At 42.8% G+C, this 13,790-nt stretch overlaps 1 protein-coding gene across 2 annotated transcripts in view; it reads left to right on the top strand.

Annotated features, from left to right (window-relative positions):
- Positions 1–13,225: 13,225 nt before the first annotated feature.
- Positions 13,226–13,790, top strand: part of PPM1A (protein phosphatase, Mg2+/Mn2+ dependent 1A) — a 33,926-nt gene continuing 33,361 nt past the window's right edge. Inside the window, exon 1 of one of the 2 annotated variants that reach the window (XM_024567405.3) lies at positions 13,226–13,364. The gene's annotated coding sequence lies outside the window, so the exon portion shown is untranslated. The remainder of the gene's footprint in view (positions 13,365–13,790) is intronic. The other variant, XM_045201290.2, reaches the window with a different exon arrangement.

Consider the following 13,790-nt stretch of genomic DNA (forward strand, 5'->3'; position numbering starts at 1 on the left):
GCTGTCATATTGGGCATGCATTTTGTTAAAAACTTATCAAAATTGGTGAATTTTTTATGGCCATTTTAATATTGAAGACTGAAGAAAATAAGTGACATTTTGGCAATTATGCTTTATTATTTCAAGAAAGGTAAAAACAGAACTGAAATGCAAAAAAGATTTGTGCAGTGTATGGAGAAGGTGCTGTGACTGATTGAACATGCCAAAAGTGGTTTATGAAGTTTCATGCTAGAGATTTCTTGCTGGACGATGCTGGATAGTCAGGTAGACCAGTTAAAGTTGAGAGCGATCAAACCGAGACATTACTTGAGAACAATCAATGTTATACCATTCAGGAGATAACCAATATACGCAAAATATCCAAATCAATAGTTATTGGTAAAAACGAAAAGTGTGTCTTTTATGGATAAAACCACATGAACTTTTGGCCAACCCAATACTTATTTAAACTGGCCTAGCAGAACAGAGAATGTATTGCCTCAAGAAACTGAACACTCCAGAGGAAGATCTGACATTAGGCATGGAACTAACTCATTGTCCTTACTGTTAGCAATCACGGATGGTTTCTTCTAATGAATCACAAACAACTCCTGGAATTTATTCTAATTTGTCCGCTTAAGTCATATGTTCAACCTTGCATCAGATTCTGATGTCAGAAATAGAAATTATGCTGAGAGACAAGAAGGGGTGGTCCCCCCTAAAGATATATGGATTACTGTTACCAGAATACAGGGGAAATAGGTGTCCAGTTCCAGAGCCAGGGATTTTTTTTTTTTTTTGATAGAGTGGTGGGATGTTGAAGCTGGAAGGGACTATGAAAATTGTTTGGTTCAACATGTTCATTTCACATATGTGGAAACTTGAAATTCAAAAAGATGGAACAACGTTCATAAGTTGAACACAGTGGCATAGCATCAGAGCCAAGACTAAAACCCTGTATTCTTATTCCTTGATTGTATAGCCTAATGTTTTAATGGACAACAAGATTATATTTTAAACTTCAGTTTTGTGTTATTAAAAAACAGCAAAAATTAGAATCATGTGGGCTTTAAATTCTATCCACTCACTTGCTCTATTAATTTGGACAAGTGACTTATCTTTTCTCAGCCTCCATTTTGCATCTGGGAAATACAGTAATAAGAGCTACCTGAAGGGATATTGTCAGGATTACATTAGATGCTGTAGAAATTAAGATTCTAGCAAACAGGAAATGCTCAAAAATTGTAACTGTGATTTATACCTCTTGCAATGTTTAATAGGGTTTGACATATATTTCAAACTGGGTGGTTGACTAATTTAATTCTTTTCATAGGTGGGGGTTAAGATTTACATCATCTAGAGCATTTTATTGATAAGTCAGTGAAAGTTCTTGCCCTTAATAGGCTTCAAACAAATACAACAAATATTAAATAACCAAGAAGGATCTAGCTGATCCAAATTAGATAAAATTACAAGGAGTTTTTCACGGGCTTTTGAACACCCTTTTGTAACATTGCCTTTGGGAATCCAGGTGTAGGGCAGTAGCAATCTTACATCCTCAACTCCGTGTGTTTCTGTATTTTAGTTTTTGCTTTCACATCAGGCGGAACTGACATGTGCTGATGAGGCCAGTGACGACAGTCTAAACAGTCTGACCACTGCTTTTACACCAGTGTTTATGGGCACGGAGGCCAGACGTGACACACACAGCTCGCCGGGCCGTACAAATAGCCGGCATGTTACATCAAGTCACATTTTTCCGTTGGCATCGCACGTTTCATGTACTCACAATGTTTCCTTTAGCTTTTCCATGCTTTTGTTGTGATTGACAACACAAAAGAGTTTTGTATGTCTTGTCTACTTCAACAAAGGTCACTACTTTTATTCACCCCCAAGAGAATTATATGTGGTTCTTTAAAGGTACAGATGCATATATTTTATTAAATATTTCTTTTAAGAACTTATGATTGTCATAAATGTAATTTGAAGAAATTATTTCTAACAGATATTTTGAATAGAATTGATAGGACATATTTAAAATTCTGGTAAATGGGAGGTTTATTACAGCAGCTATTTAAAGTCTGGGAAATGGGAGGCTTAATATATTACGGCAACTATTATTTGCATCCCTTTTCAAGTTTAATGGTGTTTGATACATGGTAGGTTCTTGATGAGTAGTTGGTTCTAAATGATGGATTATTTTTTCCCAATGGTAGGTGCTTATGATTAACACCATCTAATGCATAGGATGAATCTGGCTCATAGACAGAAATTATTGTTTGACTCCTCATTGTAGAAACTATAGATTCTATAATTGTAATATAAGAGCCATATAATTTTATTACAAAATATTTATTGGGTTATCTATAATGTACTAGTTATATAATAAAACATAAAATTTGTCATGGTCTTTTGCCTGTGACAAAAACCTATTCTAGGTTTGCTTTGGAGACCACCAATGTATGACCAGTAGATTAAACAAAGAAAACCCAGTAGCAAATAAGAAGACTAAATATATAAAGTGTATTTATTTCAAAGACTCATGAGCAAGACTGGACCTAAGCATGGTTGTGGAAGAAGTAGAAGTCACCTTTGATGTTACTGAAGTCTTTACTAAATCCCTTCTTAAGTTTCTTTTTTTGCTATTTTGTTTTTTATGTTATTTATTTATTTTTAGAGAGAGGGGAAGGTAGGGAGAAAGAGAGGGAGAGAAACATCAGTGTGTGGTTGCCTCTCATGGGCCCCTACTGCTCATGGGTCCCTACTGGGGACCTGGAACTCAATCCAGACATGTGCCCTGACTGGGAATTGAACCAGTGACCCTTTGGTTTGCAGGCTCACACTCAATCCAATGAGCCAGGGCCCCTTCTTAAATTTCTTTTACCCTATCTCACCAATGCATGTCAAAGCAACTTGCTTCCCAAGTATTAAAACTTGACTTTAAAAGGTCTAAAGGCTCTCATATTAAGATGTAAATGTCTGCCTTAGGTAAGAACACCTAAACTATCATCCTCACTGGATACGCAAGATATAAATTAATTAGTAGAATTTTAGCCTTCAACCTTCAGATGTGTGTTGGGAGGGTAGTGAGTGATGAGGAAGAGAGTAAGAAGGGTCTTAGAGCATATTTTTGAGGGCAGTAAGTATTCACCTACATTAAATCACTTAAATGGGTATTAATGACTCTTGGCCTTTTCCTATAACTTACTCCTTGCTACATTTTACAAAACTTACCAAGAAAGGTTACTTGATAAGTCATTGGCAACAACATCTAATAAGTACAGTTCCCAGATAATGAACACATTATCTGAGGAAAAGACCACATTTGTACCATGAAAATGTAATCACTCTATGCCATTGAAAGCTGAAAGCTAATTTTGCTTCCTTTGTAAGGATTTATGAAACTGACATGAAAGGATCTTTCTACTTCCACTTTTGCTTTCCTATAATCTCTTCTCTATACTGCATCAAGAGCAAAATAGAAATCAATCATGTCACTCCCCTGCCTAAAAACCTCCAGTGATTTTCTGTAACTCTTGAAATCAAAATTCTTACTGTGGCCTGCAGGTACCCTGCTTACATAACATCCTTCCTCATTATGCCCCAGACATCCCAGAGTTCTGTCTGTTACTTGACATGCCGTTCTTCCTCCCCCCACCCCACACCAGGCCTTTGTTCTTACTGTCCACTCTTCCCCCACACCCAGCCTCGTCTCACACTTTCAGGGACCTGCCTGGTCCCTACCACAGGTGATTAAGTGTTCAGTCTCTGTTGCCAACCTGAATTTTCCCCACTACCTGCTGCTCTGCCATGTTGTACTAATGGCAGGGTGATAGGCTCTACGGTGATGTGTGGGACGGGGCTCAGTAAGTATTGTGTTAGCGTTTGTCTTGCTGAGTGGGATCTTTAAGGAGTATGTTAAAAGTAAAGAAGATTGTGTTAGAAGGGAAGAGAGAAATTTGCCTTCAGTGGAGAGAGCAGGAGAATAGAGGAGGCGATAGCTGGAAGCAAAACTCTAGGGAAGGTGATGATTTTACATGGAACTTGAGAAATATTTTTCTGTGTGATGTGCAGTATAACTCCTCTCCCATTGCACCAAGACATCTTCAGTAAAGAAACCATTGTTGGAATTGTTCTTTTGTCTTGGATGTGAAAATGCACTGGAAAGGGCCTTAGGGAAAGAGCAAGTTATCGAGAAGGCCAGTCAGCTTCCACAACAGAAAAAGCAGCAATTTTGAAATCAGGTGGTCCTAAGTCTGCAAAAACAGTTCTTCTCTGCCTTAGTTTTCTCTTTTGTAAAATGGAAAAACGGTATCTTCTTTGCAAAGGTATTATGAGAATTAAGTAATACCCATAAGGGGCCTGGTATGAAGCTTGGCACATTCTAGGTCAGCAATTTTCAACCTTTTCATCCCACGGCACACAGAAACTAATTACTAACATTTTGTGGCACACCAAAAATTATACTTTTTGCTGATCTGACAAAAACTAGGTATAATTTTGATTCATTCACATTGGATAACTATTGTTGTGTTGGCTGTTGTCTTTTTTTTTTTTTTTTTTGGCAATCTAAGGCAGGGTGTCCAACCTGTGACCCTCAGGCCACATGTGGCCCAGGATGACTATGAATGCGGCCCAACACACAATCGTAAATTTACTTAAAACATTACTTAGTTTTACTACTAAGATATGTACATTTTCTATATTAGTGATCACAAACGTGGGACCTGCTCGATGATTTTAAAAGATTATCAAAAGGGCTGCTGCATAATTAGGGTTATCATGTGAAGACTTTTTTGCTTATCTGTGGTGGCGGATATCAGGAAAATTGTGCACAAACCGTTGTGTGTATATGCTCATCAGTTTTTATTAGTGTTTGTGTATTTAATGTGTGGCCTAAGACAACACTTCTCCTTCCAGTGTGGCCCAGAGATGCCAAAAGGCTGGACACCTCTGAAAGGAAACAGAGGTTGGTGCCCCTGACTAAACAGTGAGATATGCCATGTATAAAAAATTCTTATGCAGCCCTGGCTGGTGTAGCTCAGTGGATTGAGCATGGGCTGTGAACCAAAGGGTCACCAGTTTGATTCCAGTCAGGGCACATGCCTGGGTTGTGGGCCAGGTCCCCAGTGGGGGGCGAGTGAGAAACAATTGATCAATGCTTCTCTCACACATGGATGTTTATCTCCCTCACTTTCTCCCTCCTTTCCCCTCTCTCTAAAAAATAAATAAATAAAACATTTAAAAAAATTCTTATGCACACTGGTTGATAATTGCTGTTCTAGGTCATTCCCATCTAAACTAAAATTATATTGAACTAAAATTATCTTCTCTGTAATTCCCATGAATTGGTCTAGTTCTACTCTGCAGAACACAAAAGGATTTTGTTCCCTTTTTCTGTGATGGAACTAACTCTAGATCCTGCAATGGAAAAATATGCATTGTTAGTATCTCTGTATTTAATTGCTCTCAAGCTTAAAATGACTTCATTTTTCAATCATCGCTTTTGCTATTCTTTCCTAAAAGTTGTGGATAAAGAGGGGCCACACACCAAACCTGACAAGCTCAGGGGAGGTCTGCATGGCAGACTTACAAACTCAGAGACCTAAAGTAACCACAAAGGGTGGGCTGAAATTAAAACTTATTAACTAAAAGCAGTTTATGGCTGGTAGTCATGTCCTGGGCTAGAATCTTCCCCCACAAAAGTCAGTCTTTACCATAAATAAGCCTGCCCATTGTCTTTTTGTATCTATGATAAGGTACCTTTGGAATGTCAAAGTAATTTCCTTTTTCTGGACCCCTCAATCACAGGCAGGGCAGCAGAGGGAGACCACAAATTCCCTCATTGTTATTATTATCGTATTAATTGACTGTTAACTATCTTACCTTCACCTGTGTAAAAGAAGTATGTCTATCGTTTTATTTATCCAATCCCAGAGGTTTCCCTGCCTTGCTCTCTCCCACCTCCCTAATCTATCACCACTGGACTTCATGTAATCACTTATGCCTCCTCTTTTTACTGTAATGCATAAAATAAGGTGCAAAATTGCCATTTTCAGGAGCATTTTTTCAATCTGTTGAGGTTTTACTTCCTGGCAACTGTCAGCAGTTGACTCAAATAAACTCATAAAAAATTCTTACAGGTCTGGACATTTCTTATGTTGACCAAGTAACAATCAAGATAAAGATTAAAAGTGAATCTAAGTACTGAAAAAAAAATCCCTTAAATATTTAAAGATCAGTATACATCTGACCATAGCAGCTTTTCTAAAGGCAAAGGATCTGTTTTGGTGATTAAAATTTCTGAGCACTCACAGAGGTCATGGTTATACCAGCTCTTCTACTGTGTCTGGGTGCATTTAGATACAAATGACCAAATACAAAAATAAAAGTGGCTTAAACAATGAGGAACATTTATTATCCACCCTCCCCCCCAGTAAGTTCCCAAGATAGACAATTTCAGGCTCGGACTCGACAGCTTAAAAATGTGAAAGGCCCAGACTCTTGCCCTCACTCCCCTTCTCCACATTACATGGGTTCTTTGCAAGATGACCCAGAAGTTCCAGGTTCACATATAAACATGACAATATATTGCTGAAGAAGATACTTTCTCTCTTGTGACTCTTTTTATTAAGTAGGAAAATGTTTCCCACATTCATCTCCCCAGGACTTTCCCTCAGGTTCCATCGTCAGAATTGCACTATATTACCCATGCCTGCAGCCAGTGCTTCCCAACTTCTTTTCACGTCATGATACAAATAGATAATGCTTTTTGACACAAAGGGTTACCTGGATGAGGTTGGCTTGTGTTCAGATGGGACCATCTCAGGGCTTCAGAAGCCGAACCTCATTTGAATGTTGTAAGGGCTTAACCTGGCTGGTGTGGCTCAGTGGACTAAGCACCAGCCTGCGAACCAAAAGGTCGTCAGTTCCATTCCCAGTCAGGGCACATGCCTGGGTTGCGGGCCAGGTCCCTAATACGGGGTATTCAAGAGGTAACCACACATTGATGTTTCTCTCCCTCTCTCCTTCCCTTCCCCTCTGTCTAAAAATCTTTAAAAAAAAAATTGTTCTAAGGGCTTAAGGGGTCAATACCTTATCATGTCTATAGCCCATTCAAGACATACCAGTGTGTGCTGACAGGTAGATTTAGAAGACTCTGCTCTAGGCTACAAGGGAGACTGAGAGAATATGTACCCATTACAAACCATTGTTAGAGGGGGGCCTGCCAGTAAGGAGGAAGAAGGACAGGGGTGCCCCATCTATTCTCATTCTCATAATACATCAAGAGAGGAAGTATTTTGTGGAGAATAAAACTGGGGCTAATAATTTAAGTGACTTGCTTAAAGTCATAGAGCCAGTAAGTAGCCCAGCTGGCATGGTGGATGCATAGCCAGTGGTGTGCTGGCGAATGCCTGACACCCAGCTCTTCAAATGGAGTTCCTCATGCCTGTTGGCTAGTATTTTCACTGAAGATAAAAGTGAAACTACAAAAATGTACTATACGGGAACATACTTGTCTATGATAAGAGTGACTTCTTCACTGAATCAGATGTTTATGTTAACAGCTATGCACACAACGTGCTTTTTAAGTTTAATCTGCATTATTAATGTTTTCTCCGTCACTTTCTTCAGTCTAGACAGAGCAAGAAGTCAAGCCCTGATTTGTGGCATTTGCCGACTTCCATGGTGTCAATACTCCCCACACAGTCAATTTCAAGCTACCAAAGTAAAGTCACTGAATGCGATGTCGGAGAGAGATGTGAAGTAACACATTACAGAGAATTTTTACCATACACATATGTGTAAGTAATCTCAAGTATAGATAATAGTAAGATATATTAAAATAATTTGAAGGTGATGAGTTTTAAGTGTATATTACCTTTGTTTAAAATTTACTTGATTGGAGGTTTACAGCTGGCAAAATTCCTAAAAATTTAACAGCCAGCTCTCCTGAGCTAGTACAAGCCAGCTTCAACACAGCATGACAAGCTCTTTCCACTCCTTGACTCTCCTTGGTGCCTTTGTTACTGGCATACAAAAGCTGGGGATGATCCATAGGCTACTGGGAAAAACCTGGTTACCCGGAATTACTTTTGGTAACTCTGGGTATAGTTGCTACCCCTCCCACACTCAGTTTTCTTTTCTGTTAAGGATGAGAACAACAATCTTTACCCTGCCTGCCCATAAGAGTTGTTGTAAGGATTACATTGGGTTGGTCTAATTGGCAGTGAAGAGCCAGATATAGAAAAAAGCCTTCATGAGGACGGTCATGTCATCACTGGTTTTCAACCAGGCTACCATTGTTAAGGATGCAAAATGGGTTGCAGCTTCCACAGGCATGGATTAGTTTAGATCTTCTGTGACGGCCTCATTAGACAGTAAAAATCCAGGGGGAAAAAAAGGTACTCTCCAGAAATCCAAATTTTTGCTAGTTTTTACTCACTAAAACAGCTATCTGTCTTAGGAGAAAAACAATTTTTTCAAAGTTTACTCATTCTTAGCTGCCGTTGGATTGTCTGAAAAGAACTCTCCCTGGGGTTGTGGAATGCTTCTTGATTTCAATAGTTTCATAAAGGTCTTTTGATTTTTAATTTTGATTTTTTAAGATGCTGGCTTTTTGGTCCAGACCAATTCACTAAGTTACTTTGTATGGATTGTGCCCCACTGCTCAAGGCAGTTTCCGAATTGTAAACTGGCTTAAGTATCCCAAACATCCTAAATTGAAATTATACAGTCGAATGACCTTATAATATATTTGCCTTGAATTTGCCAAACTTCTCTTGGGTCTATAGACAACTCTTTTTTGCCAAAGCTCTTTCCCATGTAAAGCCCTTTCTTTGCCCACGCTGATCCCTCTGCCTGGAAAGATCTCCCAGGATTCTTTGCAAAGCTGACTCTTTTTCACCCTTTAGCTCAAATGAAGGAGACCCTTCTAAGACGTTACTCCCCTGATATAGATCACTTTCAAGATCACCCCCTGATATAGTTCCTTATTCATTTCCTTACAGCACTGATCACAATCTGCAATTTCCTTATCTTTTATTGATTTCTTTGTCTATATCCCTCATTATAATAGCAACTCCTTGGGAGCTGGGTGTTTGCCCATTGATGCCATTATCTACCCCTAACACCCAGCACCGTGTCTAGCACACAGCACACAATAACTATCTGTTGAACAGATGAACTTGTCTGACAAGAGCCACACCAATGTTGTAAGACTGCGGCCACTTCTCTTGAGGCAAGAGCCTATTCTAAAGACTCCCCAGGGCTTGGCCTGTGTTGCTCACAGTGCCCACATTTCTTTCAGGGACCAGAGGGAGCCCAAGTGGCAGCAGAAGACTGCTGGCTTCCTTCTGTCCCACCCTAATGGGGCTGCCCCAGTGATGTCACAGGACAGAATTCTCTAGTCCTTTTCATTCTGTGACAGTCCTTTAAACAGCTAAGTTTTTCACGACCTGATATGATGGGGGGGGCAGAGGGATGAAGGAAGGAAGACTGGGGTGAGGGGTACACCCCCTCCAACAAAATTAGTTTAGAGGCAATATTTGCTCATATGTATTGCTCCGGCGGAAACTGGGTAGCAGAAGCTGTAATTTGGACTAAGCTAAAGAAAAAAAGAGAAAAGAAGAATGGGGAAAGAAGTAAAGGAGATAAAAAGAAAACAGAAGAAAAGGAGAAGAATAATAAAAAGAAAAGAGAGAAGAGGACAAAGGAACAGGATGTGTGTAAGGAAAAAACATGAAACAGGTAGTGAAGGAGGAGGAGGAAGGAAGATTGGAACCTATGTTCTGCTTGGTTTTGTAACTCTTGGGTAGTGATTGGCTTCAATGTGAAAGGATGACTGGGTTAGGTGAGGGGGATTCTCAGGAATTCCCTTGGGGGGTCACTTAAATTGCTGAGATTTATTTTGACAGGCCCAAGCAAGGCTGTCTCAGGGGTGGCTCTTCTGGGTGGATTCACAATAGTAATTTCAGAACCAAGAATGTTAAACTTTTCTTTAAATCATGATTGTGGAAGAAAATAGGAGAGAGTAGTACTGATCACACTATGCTTTAGCGTCTAAAGTTTAGACTCCTCACTGCAGCCCCTGTCCTCACCCCAAGCCTCCCAATTACTAGACTAATAGCATACACCTAAATTCAGGACTTGAAAAACCAATCTTTCTGAAAAATCCTTTTCCTCTTTGGTAATTGAAATATAAACAGATTCTCAAAGCAGAGTAGGATACTTTTAAAATATACCTACACAAATTACTAAAATACAGTTACGGCAATATATTCCTACTGTTTCTCAAAAACTGTAAACATCCTTATCATGTGTAGGCCCAAGCAAAGTCTCATAGTTCAAAAGAAAAGGGAACTTTTGCCCATGCTGGTGTGGCTCACTGGACTGAACACCGGCCTGCAAACCAAAAGGTTGCCTGATTGAAACATTGATGTTTCTCTTCCTCTCTTTCTCCCTCCCTTCCCCATTCTCTAAAAAATGAAATCTTTTAAAAAACCCATTTAATCTATTAATTATTACATATTTTAAAAAGAAAAGGAAACTTTTAACACTTTTTTCCAAAGTGCTTTTGCCCCTTTCTAAATAGTTACTGGTAAATTTTTTGCCTTAGTATTATATTCAAGGAACATTTATTATAATATTTTGGGAATATAATATTTAGTATAAGGAAGGGGATATTATAATATCAAGCATATTTATTCAGACAATATTAAGATAACTTTGTCCCAGATTTTGAAATGTTAATCTTACAACCCATGTTTCCTAGTTCATACCAAAATGTCCCTGCAAGCTGTACTGAGAAATAAGAAATAGAGGAAGGTACAGTTTTATCAGCAGTCTGGGGGACACCGTGCAGCCTCCTTAAAAATTTCTTTATGTTCATATTTTCTCTTGTTCTACCTCTTCTGCTACAATTGACCCAGCTTCTCCTACAAGTATAGAGCAGAGAGAACAAAGGTATGGATGACTAAAAGAAGGAAGCAGAAAGACAGGTAAAACCTTCAAGTTCAATAGCACTACTGACATTGGCAGCCCTGGTTCTGCTTTATTAGAAAATTTGTTTTCTAAGACACTCCAAAAAGTGGTTGCCACATGAGCAATTCTATTTCAGAATGGTAATGAGTCCACTAGCATGCTAATCATGCTGTTACTTGTCTAAAGCATTAAGGATTGCAATAAGGCAGGGTAACAAAATCTTTCATCTAATTTTCCTTTTTTTTTTGATAAGTGTGTGAAGAAATAATTAGGAAATGTATCCTCACGTGATACTGGGACTAAGAGCAGAAAGTGAATTTTATTTTCACTTTGTATACCTGGAAATGATATATCTTCACCTTACTCTAAGAAATTTTAACTCCAAAAATATTGGGTGGAGTGATTTTGGAGTTCCTTGAAGATTTGGCGTGCCAGTGACCATTTGGTAATACTGTCCCAGGCCTAAAAGTGAAAGGAATAGAATTTTCCCAAAAAAGAAATGTTGAAGAAATTAGAGATGGCTCTTACAGTTTTAAAAGCAGCTAAATGATGAAAGAAAGACAGAATGAGAGTTAGGGCAACAAAGAGTTTTTAGTAGATACAACTTGTTCTCTACAGCAAGCTCCTGAGATGAAATGGAGAGGCCTCATCACAAATTTACCATTTTATTGGCCAGAACCCAATCTGGCTAACCCAATTTCAGTGTTCTTTTTAAAGTACGTGTCTCCTACAATGAAGTAGTACGAATTTGTCTTGTCTTTGTATATACCAGAGCATTAAAGAAATGAATATTTCTTTTGAACTTGTTTCTGCAAATGTGGTGTAGGGCAAATCCATGAACAGGTTAAGCTTCTGACAAGAGAGGGAACAGCACCCCAGCCAATGGGAACCCATGCTGGTGATGTACTGCTCCCAAGTTCTGATTCATTGGCCGGCTACGGTTTGTCATTCTATCCTCGGCGTCTGCAAACAGCGTGGGTCGGGTTTTCCGTAGTCTAGCTAGCTAAACTGGATTTTGGCCGCCGGCACGTGCAGTTTCAACTAGGTATAGCTGATATCCAACTCTTCATAGAAGCAGCAATTACGTTTATGATTATCCTCCAGATTTTGAAAAATCTTCCTTTTAACCTCTCTGGAGGTCGTTGGAGGTCCCCAGTGACAGAATCATGTGACTATCTTACATGTGCAAATAAATTAAATGTGGGATCCCATGAGCTAGACAGAAAACCTTCCAATAACTCAGAGCATGTGCCCAGTGCTTGTATGTGGGTGGGTGGTGGTAGGGTGCGTGTGACGCTGCCCATCGGGACTCGAGGTGTGCGCCTGGGACACTTGCGTGGACTTCCCGGGGGCGCTGTGGGAGAATGGCTCCAGAGACGTAGAGCCTGAGATAAGGGGTCTGGCGGCGGCCTGGGACCTAGAGAGCATTGGAGTTACAGCAGGCTGGCGGCGAATAGGCCGCGACAGCGCCCGAGAGATCGAAAGGGCAGGGTCGGTCCTCCAAGGCTCTGCGGATCGCGTCTTTTAGGGGAGTGGGTGTGCATTTGCAGACAGGTACGAGTGCCGACGCGGGAGGAGCGTGCACCCTAGTGAGAGCTTCTGAGTCCCGGCAGCGCAGAATGCCTGCGTTGGAGAGGCAGTCGATTTCTCACTGCTTTAACAGTCGCACACACTGTCCAGCTCCGTTGCCCAGTTCCGACCCAGGATTCGGATCCTCCTTCCAACTTCGGCCTGGGGCCCAGGCCTAGGAGAGAAAAGCTGGGTAGGATAGTGGCGTCACCTACGGCTACCCCTCCCCCGCCCGCAGGCCGGCCCTCGCCGCAGTTCCTGCCCAACGACATCCGGGTCTCTCCAGAAGGCTCGGCCGCGCCGCAGCCGTAGCGCCGGCTCAGCCGGCGGGGCGAGGTGGGGCGGGGCTGGCGGAGGAGTGGGGGAGGGGCAGCACGGCTCCGCCGTGAGCGCGCCTGCGCGGGGACGCGCTTGAGGCGGCGGCGGCTCTAGGGGCGGGAGCGCGCGCGGGAGCGAGGGAGCAGTGGTCTCGGGGCGGCCCGGCCCGCAGCTTCGGGTGCTCGGGCGGCTGCAGCTCAGGAACGGGTGGTTGGGGAGGGGGGGTGGGGGGGCTCCAGACAGGTGGGGCGCAATAGCGATGAATCTTCGGCTCTTCCTCCTCCTCCTCAGGGACCCGCTCTCCGCCTCCCGCTCCAACGCCCGGATGATCTGAGCCGCGAGGGCACCGAGAGCCGGGGTCCCGGACGCAACCCGGCTCCTCCCCTCCTCTGCCCCCTCCCCTGCCTGACCTGGTCGGCAGCAGCCGTGGTGACCCCCTTCCCGCCCCTTCTCCGGCCGCCGTCGCTGCCGCCGCCTCGGCCGACCAGGGACCTGCCTGCCCGCGGCTGCTCCGGGTAAGCGTGAAGTCGGGCCGAGGGCGGGCGGGCGGGCGGGCGGCGCGGGGCCTGCACGACGGCGGCGGCGACCAGGCCTGGGGCCTGGGGCCTGTAAACAAGCCGGGCGTCTGCCCGGGCGCTCCCGGGAGGAGACGCGACAACTCCACCCCCTGGCCGGCCTCCTCCTCGGAGCCGGGCGGCAGGCAGCGAGGGGTTAACGCTCCGCGAGGGCGGTGGCAGGGAGGCGGGGGCGGAGTGTTTGTGGCAGCGGCCCGTAGAGGGGGCGCGACCCTCGGGCGGGTTGGGTGTTAAAGCGGCGACGCGGGTGATGGCCGTGGGCTGGCCTGGCGCGGACCGAGCGCGGCCCGCGGAACTTCTCCCGAGCGGCGAGGGGGCGCCGGGAGCCCCTACCCGCCGGCCCGCCCTGGGCTCCAACCCCTGGGA

The sequence above is a fragment of the Desmodus rotundus genome, chromosome 7 (genome assembly GCF_022682495.2).
Source record: "Desmodus rotundus isolate HL8 chromosome 7, HLdesRot8A.1, whole genome shotgun sequence".
Taxonomy (NCBI): Eukaryota; Metazoa; Chordata; class Mammalia; order Chiroptera; family Phyllostomidae; genus Desmodus; species Desmodus rotundus.